Here is a 13,428-nt window from a genome sequence, read left to right as displayed (position 1 = left end):
AATTTTCATATTGAGAGAAGAGCATCAAGACCTACCTGCGAGCCAAAGCCTGGTGGGCAGCACCTGTCCATCTCAGGCGGAAGGGGCTCCTTTTCCTCTTTCTCTTCAGCGCCTGTTTCCTGGGAGTCCCAGACTAGCTAGGAGGCAGGAAGCACTCTTTCTTTGCAGAGATGGAAGATTTCTCCCAGGGAATTTTTCCTAGAAGACACACCTGGTAGCCACACACAGGGTGAATTCTTTTTGGAAAGTAGTTTGGAATATCAACCAAGAGCACGTCAACTGGAACAGCACAGAGAAGATGAGCATGGCCCTGTGCAAAGATGACACTCAAATTCGTGAAACATTCCATGTTTTATCAAACAAACAACAACAAAAATAAACCCTGGATCCATTAAATCCACCCCTGGGAATGTCTCCTAAGGAAATTTCTTGAAGGGCCATATGCACAAAGATGTTCACTATGGAAACTGTTTAAAAAATTTTTTTAAAGTTGGTAAATTAAATTCCCAATCCCTAATTAGGGAATTAGATATGTACATGGTTGTGAAAAATGGGACTGAGTGTTATTAGGAGACAATTGTCAAGCTCATGAAAAGTGCCCATCATCTTACATGGACACTTGGTTGATTTTAATAGTACAGTAACTTTACCAAATCAAATTAATTCATTCTTTGTAAAGTATGATCAGCTCTGCTTGGGAAATAAGTCCACCTACAAACACGATCCCTTAGTACCCAGCACCTAAGGGATTGTGTCCTGATTTTTAAAATGTATAAATCAAATGTGTAATGGTAGTGCAAGTCAACCCAATTTCTGTGAGGCTGCTGGTAGGAAGCGGGATGATAAAGGGAATTTTGATTATTCCTACTGCTTCTACAATGAACAACATGAATGTACTACCACTCACTCCTCTACTGATTTCTCTGGTTCCCTGAGCCTGAAGATAGCACCCAGTTCAGTGTTGAATAAGACTCAATTTTCTCATCTGAGAACAGGGATAGCACCAGCCTCACTGGATCCTGGTGAGGGATTGTGCTAGGCAAGTTTCAGTCACTATAATGAAATACCCGAGAAAATCACCTTATAAAGAGAAAAGGCTTGTTTTGGCTCATAGTCTTAGAGGTCCTAATTCATGATTGGCTGGCCCCATTGCTTTTGGGCCGACGGTAAGGGAGTCAATTGTGGCAGGAACGTGTGGAGGAACAAAACGACTTACCTCGTGGCTAGAAAGCAAAAGATAATGAGGAAGGGACTGGGGTTCCAGTATCCCCTTTGAGGACTTTCCCCCCATGATCTAAAGAACCCCGCCCCCCACACTTGGACCCATCTCTCAAAGATTCCATCACCTCCCAATAGCACCACCCAGGGGACCTTTAACATGTGGGCCTCTGGGGAACATTCAAGATTCACACCATAGCGAGGACCGGTAAAACCTGGGGACTTGGCACAGCACTCCGTCAACTGCATCCCATCATAACTCCATCAGAGGAAAGAGGCCTTCCGCTGTGACTCCCAGGAGGGAAGGAGACCTGTGGTCATGCACCAGGCAAGGCGGTCCGGGACGGTTGGTTGAAAAGGGTTTACTACTTGAAAACTCATCAGACTATTGCTTGGGCCCGCTCAAATATCTTTAATTGCTTGACTAAGCCCGAAGCTGGAAATGAGCCATGGCTTTGCTAGGGGCCCAGGCTCTCAGCACTTCAGACCCATGATGTCATTTTAATTTATCCAATAAAGCACAATTTTCTCACTCAACCCAGCTATCACCTGCTTTGTATGTTAAGTTCCAATACATACTGGAGTATATTTCTAGCCCCTTTATTCTGTTCCAGCATTCCTTTCCTATTGCCATACTGTTCTGACAACGGGAGCCTTGACGTGTGTTTGACCACCAACAAGGTGGGTGCAATCTGACTATTCTTCGTTTTCAGATTATTTTAACTCATCTCTCATGATCATAACTCCCATCTCTCCATCCCCATAACGTCCTTCTTTATGACCTGGAAGCTCCTTGTGCTGTACAGATTAGCCTCGGCAGGCCTGGAAATTGGCCTGAGCTATTTTACTGAAATAAGAGATGAATCTTTCTGGCCTGGTCCCCGGTCAGGTGTATGAAATGTTCTGACTAATAAATGTTGCTTTGTAACCATGACCCACAGATGTCCCTTCTGCTTCATGTTTCATAGATCAGATCAAATTATGTGGCCATGTTGACTCCAAAAGGGTGGAATGTAACCCCCTGGGGGAGGGCAGTGGGAGGCTGGGGAGTACTAATACACTTGTTGTCTCAGTCCCGAGGCTGCCATAACCAAATGCTGCAGACTCGGTAGCTTAAACAACAGAAATGGGTCTTCTCACAGTTCTAGAGTCCAAGAAGAAGTTGTCGGGTTTGTTGGTTTATGATGAGGCCTCTCTTCCTGGCTTGATGACAGCTGCCTTCTCCCTGTGACCTAGATGGCCTTTCCTCCGCATCCGTAAGCAGAAAGACTTCTCTTTTCTCCTCCTCTTCTAATAGAGACACCAATCCTATCAGATCAGGGGCCCCCCGAGGACCTCATGTAACCTTAATCAACCACTAAAAGCCCTATTCCAAACATAGTCAGTCACATAGTGGGTTAAGGGCCTGGCCTAGGAATTCAGAGGGGTGTGATTTAGCTTGTATCACCTGTAGAGGGTGCTGTGGGGCATTGCCCAGACCACCCTGCAGGACTGGGACCCTGGCCAGAGGGAAAGTTTCATCAAATGCATTGCCTCATTCCTGGGGTCTCTTGCTTCCCCTGAGACAATCCCAAGGCTCACAAGCCGGATGGGCTGAGGTCTCAGTGACGGCTGCATCACAGCCCAGCCCCTCCCCCTGCTCACTGCTGCTTCCCGCCCCGCCCCCCCCACTTCTCATCACCAAGGCTGATCCTAATAAACACTCAGTAAGTTTTCCACAAGCTAATCTCCAACTCGGAGTCTAGCTCCTGGGAGCCCAGCCAAGTCCACTTGATACCAAGGCGACTAGCCATTTCTAACTCTGGGTACTTTTGTCCTGCCTGGGCTGCGTCTCGCCTTTCTGGGACCAGACTTCTGTTTCTGGGTGGAATTATCATATCTCTCCATCCCACAAGATGCACACACGTCAATGTCTCCGATTGAAACTTTATAACTCCTAAACTATTTAGACTATGGAATTGAAAGACTTGTACTATAACTTTAGCCCGTGTAAAGAACAATTGAACAAACAGTGGCACAATTTTCTCCTCCTTTTCTTCCACACAAGGCCAGGGAACCTGAGACCTATTGCAGCCGACCTGTGCTATCCTTCAGAACAAGCAGTCGGCTCTGTCCCTGGGGTGACCTGGAAACCTGGGGCAGCCCATTCTTACATCTAGGTCTGGTTAATCGTTGTACATGAAGGACCATAAACTCATGGCAAGTATCAAGTGGTTAAGTACATAGCAGCAATCTTAAAATCCAACATAATTGCCTGAGGTTTTCTGTCTTTGAGTAGGAGACTGATTTCTCCTACCCTCCGCCCCCTCAAAAAGAAAACTGTAAATTACATTGTGATTCATCTTTGAAATACTTGGAAACTTCAAGTATAATTGCTAAATAATGGGCTGGAATGTGCAATTAAAGTGCCAGATTTGCCTCTACCTTGTCCCCTCAGTTACCTTCTTGGGAGCCTGTGCAAAAAAAAAAAAAAAAAAATGACTTGAAGGATGGTGGGGGCAGAGGTGCCGGGCAGAGAACAGAATGGGGAGGAGAAAAGTAAAGAGAAGAAAGATTACCTTAAAGAGATTGTCACCTGTCACACAGACAGATGTATAGAGGGCCACGCCAAGAAGGGTCAAAACTGGGCCTCCTGCTATGTCTGACTCCATCTGGCCAGTTTTGTTTAGTATTTTCTCACATGACTCTAAGATCCAAGAATTGGATGGACTTTGAGAATGTCACCTGGGAGGTAGGCTGGACTAGGGATCTCGGCATCCCTCTTCAACCGCCCATGGGATAGGGAAACGGAAGATGGTCACTGTTCTGCCATGTCCATGAAGATGGTATCTCCAAGGTCTGCTTCCTGGGGTAACTCAGAGACACAGTGAAATCTGAGGCCCCAGAGCACGGCCCAGAACTCTCAGGACTAGAATAGATCTCCCCTGAACTACTGCCTGTTGGGTTGATCATTGAAATGTGTTATGCACCTGTCTGAAGTCAGAAGATTCACTGGGTCTTGGAAGACCAAAGAGGAGTAATGACTGACAGTTACTGAGCTGAACTGTGCCCAACATGCAGTTCTAAACTTTTGGTCATATTAAGCCATGTAATCCTCACCACAACCCTGCGGATGTGAGTAAACTGAGGCATAGAGAAGTTATGTAACTTGCCAGAGTTTGCACCAATGTTAAGAGTATTTTATCAGGAGAGAAACCATTAAGCTTGAATGCACAGAGCCTTGTTTCCAAGCCACACACCTCTCTGCTGTGGCTTTAAGGACTTTTTTTTGTGTGTGTGTGTTTTATTTGTTTATGTGTTTTACTGTAATACTTGTTTGCAAGCTATTTTATCTCCTTTGAGTGCACAATCGCCCCTTCTAAACTACAAATACCCAAGGAGAGCTTGGAGGTCACCAGCCTTTCACAATTCAGTGTGAATTCATGACCTAGCTCACTGCCTGCTACCAACCATCTTTCTCTTGATGCCAGGTCTTGGGGAAGAGATGTGAATTTTGAAGTCGGGGACATATCTATTTGGGGAGAGATTACCGTGAAATGGGACTTGGCAAGGCTCTGAGAATCAAGGCTCTGGACTGCTGAGGCCATGCAGAAGTGCTGGGCGGCTGTAGAAGGAGGAACTGTTACTGCTGAGACACATCCCAAGAAGGAGCAACAGAGAAAGCCTGTCTGCTTTACAAATGTTCAGGGAGACACCAGCCCCTGAAAAGCACCTCACAGTCAACCCTTGCTCCTCCCCTGGTTGCTACAGGCTGCTCTATGCTTCCATCTCGTGTTCCATGTCCTGGAGATTTGTTTGTTTTAGGACTGGCAACCAAGGTCCAGTTATGCTCATACCTGTCTCTGCAGAGGATGCCACCCTAACAAGTTTCTTATGGACGGGTAGGTGGCCACATTCTGCACTGCGCTTCTACTCTGCTTCTCATGCCTGGCTCCCTCCACCTCTTAGTTCATACCGATTGGACCAGGCATCTGTGGCTGGTGCTATCCATGACCCTCTGCCTATATTCAACTACCTGAATTCTCAGCAGTGGCAACAGTCTGTAGCTCATGTACCTTCCTACCTATGGCACTGCCTTTCCTCTCTGCCTAGGGACTTCTTCAGGCACAAGGAGTTTGGTCAGATCATTGGATGTATGTGTGGGAGCGAGGAGGCTGAATGGCTCTGAGGTCAACCACCAACCAGTTAGAGCCAGGAGCTGGAAGACAAAGGTTCCAGCCTCCCTGTCCTCAAGGGGAGAATTCTAAGGCAGCTTCCCCCCACTATGGCCTAGGGTCCCAGGGAGATGGGGTCCTGGGTGCTCATCAAGAGAAACTGCTTCTTAGCATTCTTTCATTAGATTTCCTCCTTTCTTGGCTTCTCTGATTGTTCCAGAAAATCCTGAGATAAGGGTTTGGGTGCAGTTGGTTTATTTGTGGGGAAGCAAGGGGATAGGAAAGAGGAAAGCTCCCAAGGGAAGCATCTGTGAGCAAGTTCCTTCCAGGGGTATCCCAGAGAGAGATGGGGGAGCTGGGAGATTGATCTGACCACTCCCCTCCCATGTTGGTTGAGAGGCCATAGATGGGCGTGTCCTATTCCTGGTACTTCCCAGTCATGCTCTTTCCCTGGTGAAACCCCTCAGGCAGGAAGAGTCAGAGAGCAGAAACTGTCTGCAGTAACCTCCAGGGTGGGCCCGCAGGGTATGGTGGGGGCCCGCAGGGTATGGTGGATACACCAGAATCTGATACACCCACGAGTTTGTGAGGCCTTGAAACCAAAGCAAAGCCGATACCTGGAGATCAGAGACATTTCTTCATAACGTCAGCCCCACGCTCTATTTTTTTACTTCAAATAGTCCCATTTTATCTCTAAATGTAGGCAGCAAAAATTTGTCCTGCATTCTTGGGCCTCTAGAAATGGAATAATTCCCTGCTCAGCTGATAAATATGCCCACTTAGCTCTGCATTTCTTACAGTTTACAGGGGATCTGCGTCTTTGTTAGGTGGAAGGAAGGAAGGAGGGGGGTGGGGGACAAATGGAATACTTATTCCGGCATTAAAGATTATGATTGCGGGATATTGTGTACCATATCTTTTTCTGGTGAATTATTAATAAAGCCTGTTTTTGTTTAATGCCTGCTAATAATTTCTAAAAACAGATCTACAACTTCAGCTATAAATGCATGTCCATGAATCACTTGACTGAAAACCCAATTGTATGGTTAGCAAAAAGCCTCTGACAGTGAAACAGCCCTCATCTTTCAACCTTCTCCTCTGGAATCCCTACAGAATGGCAGGCAGGTCAGCATCAGACCTGGGAGGCAGGAGGGAGGGAAAGGTGAAATAAAGCTGTCCGGGTCTTCAACAACCTTGTTCAAGGAATAGCAAAGAGAATGAAAACCGGGCCTTAGTGCACTGAAACAAGGACTTTCTTCCTGCTGACTCTGAGTCGGGAGGGGAAAGGCAGCCCTACACGGCCTCCCTCAAGCGACATTAGATGCCTGCCTTTTGCCTCCTACCAACCTCATAGCACAGGTATTAGGATCTCTAATTAGCACGGTAGAAAACAGATTCACGGCTGGGGCTGGGGCTCGGTGGCAGAGTGCTTGCCTAGCATGTGTGAGGTACTGGGTTCAATCCTCAGCACCACATAAAAATAAACAAATAAAATAAAGGCATTCTGTCCTTCTAGAACTACAAAAAAAAATTTTTTTTAAATAAAACAGACTCAAAAAAGCCTGGCAATGCTAGGGTTTGAACATAGCTCAATATGTTGCTAAAACCTTGGTCCCCCAAGGACCCTTTACTGCCGATCAAATGACTTTAAAGTTCATATGGGCTATATTTCCATGATGGAAACGAATAAAAAAAAAAATACATGGCACCCTGTTCTATAGGAGGGAATCTTGGGGGGTAGATACAAAGGAATTGGCAATGTGTATTTTGAAAACCCCTCCAATTCTGATATCTGCCTCTTTAATTAAAGATCACTAACTTTCTGCTCAGGTCACTGACCTCATCCCAAAGGTGATTGGATTAGATTACTCTCACATGTGATCATTCAGTCAGTGGATATTGGCTTATGACCACAGTGGCCAGATCCCACTGTGTCAGTCACTGAGGGCCCAGTGGGGAACAAAGACTCGCTCAGAGTCCACTGCAGGGATAAGCATGAATCAGATGTAAAATTGCTGGTTTCTGTAATGCCTTGAGAGTTCATCTCAGGGAGTGAGACTCGCAGGAAGTGATGGTGGATCAGACAGTGAAATCAGACTAACAAGGCAAGAGAAGAAGGAAGAACATTTCATGCAGAGGACCCAGCAAGGGCAAAGGGCCAGTGGTCTGCAGATGCAGAATGAAGACTCACGGGCTGTAGTGGGAAGGGCTGCATGGCAGGAGGGGGCTGGAGAAGGTGGAGGCCAGGCCTTTAAGGTCTCCAAGCCCACGTTAAGGAGAGCAGAGGGAAGACAAGTGATAAAGCCTGAGGTGGAACATAATTCAGTTTGCATTCCTCTAATTGCAATGTGAAAACTATGGCAGAGAGAATTGGAAGGGAGCCAGACAGGACACAAGCTCACTAGCCCAGAAGTGGAAGCAAGCATCTAGGCCAAGATAACAGCAGCTCAGGCTTATGTGGGTGATGGAGACAGAGAGCTAGCATCAACACAAGGAAGATTTAGGAGATCAAATCCTACAATCTCAGGGGTGGACTGGGCAATGCCAGAGTTTCAGAAAGGGAGAAGAAAGTATCAAGGATGTCTCTGACCTTTGCCACTGGGTAACTAACGTGCAATTCACTGAGACAGAAGAAAAGTCCAGCTATGGCTTTGGTGGGGGATGGGGGAATCAAATGTCCAGTTTGGGCTCTGAAACGCCTTTCAGATTTCCAAGGGCAAATTTCAAGTAGGCAGGTGGAAAGATCTATGCTACACAAAACAGGGTGTACCATCCCCTTAGCAATGGAACTTAATGCTGTTGTTTCTGAACCGGTACTAAAAAGAAAGGAGGTTTTGAAGGACATGTCCTCTCAGGCTAAATGGCCCCATACTTTCAAAAAAGGCATCCCCAGAAAAGTAGGAGCGATCACGGAAGCAGGGAATGTTGTGGATTCCAAAGGAATGTGTGTAGATGGCGCAGATGGAGGTGGAGGTGGTCAACCACGTTCAGTGCTGTTGAAGGGTCAGTGTGTTTAGAATTGAGAAAGGTCCCCTGGACTCTCTCCTGAGCAATGTGGAGATCAGGAGAACAGTTTGTCCCGTGGAGGGGAGAAGCCAGATGGAGACGGACTGAAGTACCAGTGGGAGGGAGGAATGGGGATGGTAACCGTAGGCCTCACTTCCAATTGGTTTGATCATGAAGGAAGAAAATGGGAGGGAAGAGGAGTGTGGAGGGTGAAGCCTTGGGTTTAAATGAAAGAACTATGACAGTGCTTCAAAACTCCTGGAAAGCCCCCAGTGAAATGCCCTGGAGAAAGACCGGGGTCCACAGCCCCATGGTAGCCCCAACACCAGTGGATACCATCTGTCTGTGTGCTTCCCTCCCACAGGGAGTCCCCTGGCACTTGGACTGTTCACTTTTCTGTGTTGTGCACAAGGACTCACAGAGGGGAGGGAGCGTGTCTAAGGGACGGCGCTCAAGGTTAGTGGGGCAAGAGCGGGTGGGTAAGGGCCTCCAGTTCTGCATCCTCCAGTACGCTGATCCTAAGCCGGGCCCCACGCAGCCTTCCAGAGGGCTCCCAAGGACTTGGACCCCCACCTGCCCCTCGTTTTATGTAGCTCATGAATTGCTCATCATCTCTTCCCTGTCTGATCTCCCTTCCTTTCTGGCTGGGGTTGCCAAACAAGTGAATGTGCTCATTCAAGCCCATGTCTCGGGTTCTTCTTTAGGGGGAACCCAAATCAAGTTGTGAGGTGAATTTTTTAGGTAGGCAGGAGGGTCAGAACACCAGCTAGAAGAAGAGGGATAGTTTTCAGAAAGCAAGAGAGGGGATGGCAGCTTCTTTGGCATCAAGAGGTTAGGTGAGTCCTCTCCGACGTACTCTCTAATGGAAGCAACCAGGCCGTCCACTGGAAAAGGAGTGCAGGAGGTCAGAAACACGGAGTTCCTAAAAAAAAGGGTGACATAATGAGTGTGAGGGTGAGCCGACCTGAGAACCCGGGTTTCCAGGAATGCTGAGTCCATCTGAGGTAGTGACCCAGGCTCTGTGATGAAAGTTCTATAACTTTCCCCGCAGCGCTCAGTTCTCTGTCAGTGGAAAAAAAAAAAAAAAAGTGAGCCACTGGGTTCACCCAGGAAGACGAGTGGATGATGACAGTGGAGTCACTGAAGTTATGAGTCTCTGCTGGAGGACAAGGAGAGAAAGGAGAGACGTCGTGGATTAAGGCAGAGTTGGAAAAGCTTTTCTGTAAAGGGCTGGGTAGTAAACGTTTGAGGGCCACACAGACCGGCACAACTACTAGATCTGTTATCATAGCAAGAAATCAGCTAAAGGCAGGTCACAGAGGGCCAGGATTTTTGTGCCAATAAAAGATGATTTACAAAAATAGTGGTTGTTGCCGAGCCCTGGATTAAGATACACGGGAGGGCTCGATCTGGTGACTTTGGCAGGGGTGGGGGCGCGGTGAGGACAGTGTCTTGGGTGTAGCTGGGAGGTGGTGGAGAGAAGTGAAGAAGGTCTTTGCTGACAGGGAGGTTGGGAGGCTGAGAGGCCTGGGAGCCGAGGTCCTCCTTGGGGATGTGGGTATCCCCACCGTGACCAAGAATGATACTTCAGACAGGAGGGAGAGGGTCGTCCAGGGTGCTAAAACCTTGGATGAAGGAGGGTAGGGTCCAGAAGGTCAGCAGATGATAGCACAGAGGGATGGATGGATACATGAGCACCACAAGGAAGTACTGTTTGTTATCGGGGACGGCAGTAATCGTATAGACGTTTCCAGAGAAGAACAGAGAGTAGAGGCTGTGTTTAGGGCAAGGGAGCACCAGACCTGGTGGCCAATGGACTTCAGAGCTACATGTTCTATAGAGACTGACATTTTTTGTCCCCTCAAGAACACAAAGAAGCCACTGTCACAAAAGCATTTATGTTTGCCCCCATTACCAATTAGGTAAAACTTCCAGAAGCCCATACTGACTGCCCCTCCCCTGGCCCTAGAGTTCACCACTACCCAGCAAGATCCCAAACTCCTTAGCAAGCTGTGGAAATCCAGCGCCACCCATCTGCAACCTACTCTCCTAATTCATTTCCTATGATGCTTCAGCAGACAAAAATAAAATGGTCACCCACCCGCACCCCACAAATGCTCACATCTGCCTTTGTGCCTTTGACTTAAAGATTCTTTCTCTTCACTTACAACTATCAACATCTGATCCATCCTCCAGGCCAGCTGGAACACTGTGCCCAGGCTGAACTTTTGCACCAGGAGATCTTACCCCATCTCACGTCGCCAGAACAGGATTGGAGTGAGATTGCAACCCACGTGGGTTAAACACGAGGAGTCCCTTAAAAATCTGATATTTTCAATCTTCTTGTTTGTCATAGAGCCAGGGACAGCGATGTACAGAGGGGACAGTCAGCACTAGTTCCCTGCCCAACATTCCACCTGGCCCTGCAGATGACCTTCAGCAATGCTCTGTCATTATCTGTACAACCTCTGGGGTTCTCCAGTCCCCACACTCACAATCCCGTATGGTTTCTCTCAACTATACAAACCTTTCCTTAAAAGAAATGCTAGTAACTATAACTTTTCCCTCCACCTTTCTCCCTGTGAGCTGAGGCAACTCTAAATACCCTCAGTTCTCCATCTCAGCCTCAGCACGTCTCCCCCTCTCCCACATGCTGCCCATCTTTCCTGCCCAACTATGACACACTAGCCCACCTTGTCACCTCCCTGGCCCCAATACCCAGATGAGGCTTACAAAACATTTGTAGAAGCCAACCCCTTCAGCTGTCTTGTCCTTACTTCCATAGGCATGGCTCACTCTGCCAGTTTGGGGCTGCCCTTCCATAGCTGATGGATGCCCGGCCATGGGAGCCAGAGAAATAATGGCGCTGAGCCCAGCATGGTGGCCCAGCAGGGAGTTCAGGAAAACAGCTGTTATATATATGATGCTATCACCAGGGCTTCTGGGGAAAGGGCCCTATCCAAGGTGGACGCCTCACTCCTACTCTCTTGGTCTGCCCTAGAGAGCAGGAGCACCAAGCTTACCAGGCTCAGCCCAGGACTCTGCTGAGGTAGGAAGTGGCAAACACCCTGCAGCCCCAGCTCCCCCCACCCACCCAGAGGCCACACCAAGGGCGTTGGGACTTCAAAAGCACAGGACCAAGGAAGGTTAACAGTTCCACTGACAGGCAGTCCCTCCCATCAACCCTCAAGGGGCTCCTGGGGCAGATTTTGCCTTGGGGACCCAAAACTTTGTTGGGTGTGGACACGGCTCCGGGCAGGTCCAGCTCCCTTCTCTGGAACTGAAATCATCTGGAGGCACCCAGAGGGGCCAGCTCCCCTCATCAATTCTGCATCTTCCTGAAAATGTACTTTTAAACCCCTTAATTGCATTTCAGAGATAACCCTGCAAGCAAAGTGGCCGGAAGAGAAACCATAGAGAGAGTTTGGTGGTCAGGCTCTTTGTTTTAAATCAATCAAGCATCTGCGACTAATGCAGCTTTGGGCTGCTCCTCAGGAAGCATTAGCCCTATTAGCAGGGGCTGGCAGGAACACAAAATAAGATATTTATGGGCTGGGCACGTGTGCATTACTGAGGAGGCCAGGCTGGGAGTGGGGCTGGGAGGAGAATGGCATAGGTCAGCATGTTTGCGTGGCCCGCCTCGAGGTCCTCGCCAAGCTGGTGACAGAGAGCCCCGGGTTACTTTGTCTTAATGCCCCATATACCCTGGGACATGCACACCATCTCTGCTTGCACAGTTGGTGGGGGGCGGGGGACTCTGCCTTTTAATTCCTAGCTCCAATCAAAGCTGGAAGACTAGGGAAATCGCCCCATCTCTCTGGGATCTGGGCTTCAGTGGTGAAGTGACAGATAGGGAGAGTTGTTCTCTGAAGTCCCTTCTCTGAGCTCTGAGCCTGCATGTGTGTGTGGTGGGGTGGAGAGAGATTGTGCCTTAAAACCACAAGTGTCTTCTCAGCAGGGAATCCTCTGACACAAAAGACCCCTGGGTGGGCTGGGTGTCTGGTGGGTGGTGCTGCACAGAGGAGTCAGGAGAGGGTGACCTTGAGAGAGGAGCTGGAGGAGATGGACAGGGAGGGGAGAAGACACAGCTGGTGAGAAACTGCTGCTTAAGGGCAGGAAACCCGATACTCCAAGTTGTCATGAGCGGACTTCAACCAGGCTTCACAGTCCAGAAATCCTTAGTAAAGATCCTGTGAGAAGCAACCGCCAGGGGCTTGTGGTGGCTTTGGGAACAGGAGCAAGCAGGAGCTGTGCTCAGTGACAGATGAAAACGAGGGTCACCAAGACAGATCGGAGAGCATCGAAATCAAGGACTCCCCTTGGAACCAGGTCTCAAGCAGTGACCCGCAGGATGGGACCCAGCTGGGTGACTTCAGCTAACACCACGGTTCACATAAGCAATGAAAGATAAATGGAATTGCCCCCTCATTTCCAAATATCAGTGACTAATACTGTCATCTCATTTTGGGGGGTGATGAATGGAACCTGTATGTAGGCCATGGAGACAGATCCAGCTGGGTTGCCACCAACTTGTTTAGTGACCTTGTTTAGTTATTTTCTCAGGATCAGTTCCCATGTAAATGGTAGAACAATTCTTCCCAGGAAAAAAATCTCTTCCCAGGCCTGCTGGGCCCATTAAATGAGGTAATGGATGTTTATCAGGAGCCTTGTCAGTCAACTACTGTGGCACAACGAACCACCTGAAAAACAACCACTTAAAACAATTGTTTTTTTTTTCTCCAGTTGCACAATTTGGGCTGGTTTTCAGCTGATGGTTCTTTTGCTGGTCTTGCCCATCAAGCTCATGGAGATTTAGTCCTCTGAGGCTCAGCCGGGCTTGGGTGGTCCAAATGGTCTCACTCACATGTCACATTTGGCAAGCTGTCACTGGACACCTTGGTCAGAACCCTTTACACGGCTGCTAGTTCCAAGCAGGCAAGGCTCAGCCCGCGGTACCTGGGAAGTCTCTGCTCACATCACATTTGCTGACATCCCGTTTGCTAAAGCGTGTGATGTGCTAAATTCAGAGCACACGAGGGAGTGGGTTACA

At 48.4% G+C, this 13,428-nt stretch overlaps 1 non-coding gene across 1 annotated transcript; it reads left to right on the top strand.

Moving 5' to 3' along the window:
* The first annotated feature begins 251 nt into the window (after positions 1-251).
* Positions 252-355, top strand: LOC143383977 (U6 spliceosomal RNA). Its single transcript, XR_013089228.1, has one exon. It is a non-coding gene; the product is annotated as a U6 spliceosomal RNA (small nuclear RNA).
* The last annotated feature ends 13,073 nt before the right edge of the window (positions 356-13,428 follow it).

This window comes from Callospermophilus lateralis, chromosome 1 (assembly GCF_048772815.1).
Source record: "Callospermophilus lateralis isolate mCalLat2 chromosome 1, mCalLat2.hap1, whole genome shotgun sequence".
Lineage (NCBI taxonomy): Eukaryota > Metazoa > Chordata > Mammalia > Rodentia > Sciuridae > Callospermophilus > Callospermophilus lateralis.
Note: the sequence above shows the minus strand (reverse complement) of the source record. Positions and strands in the feature narration are given on the sequence as shown.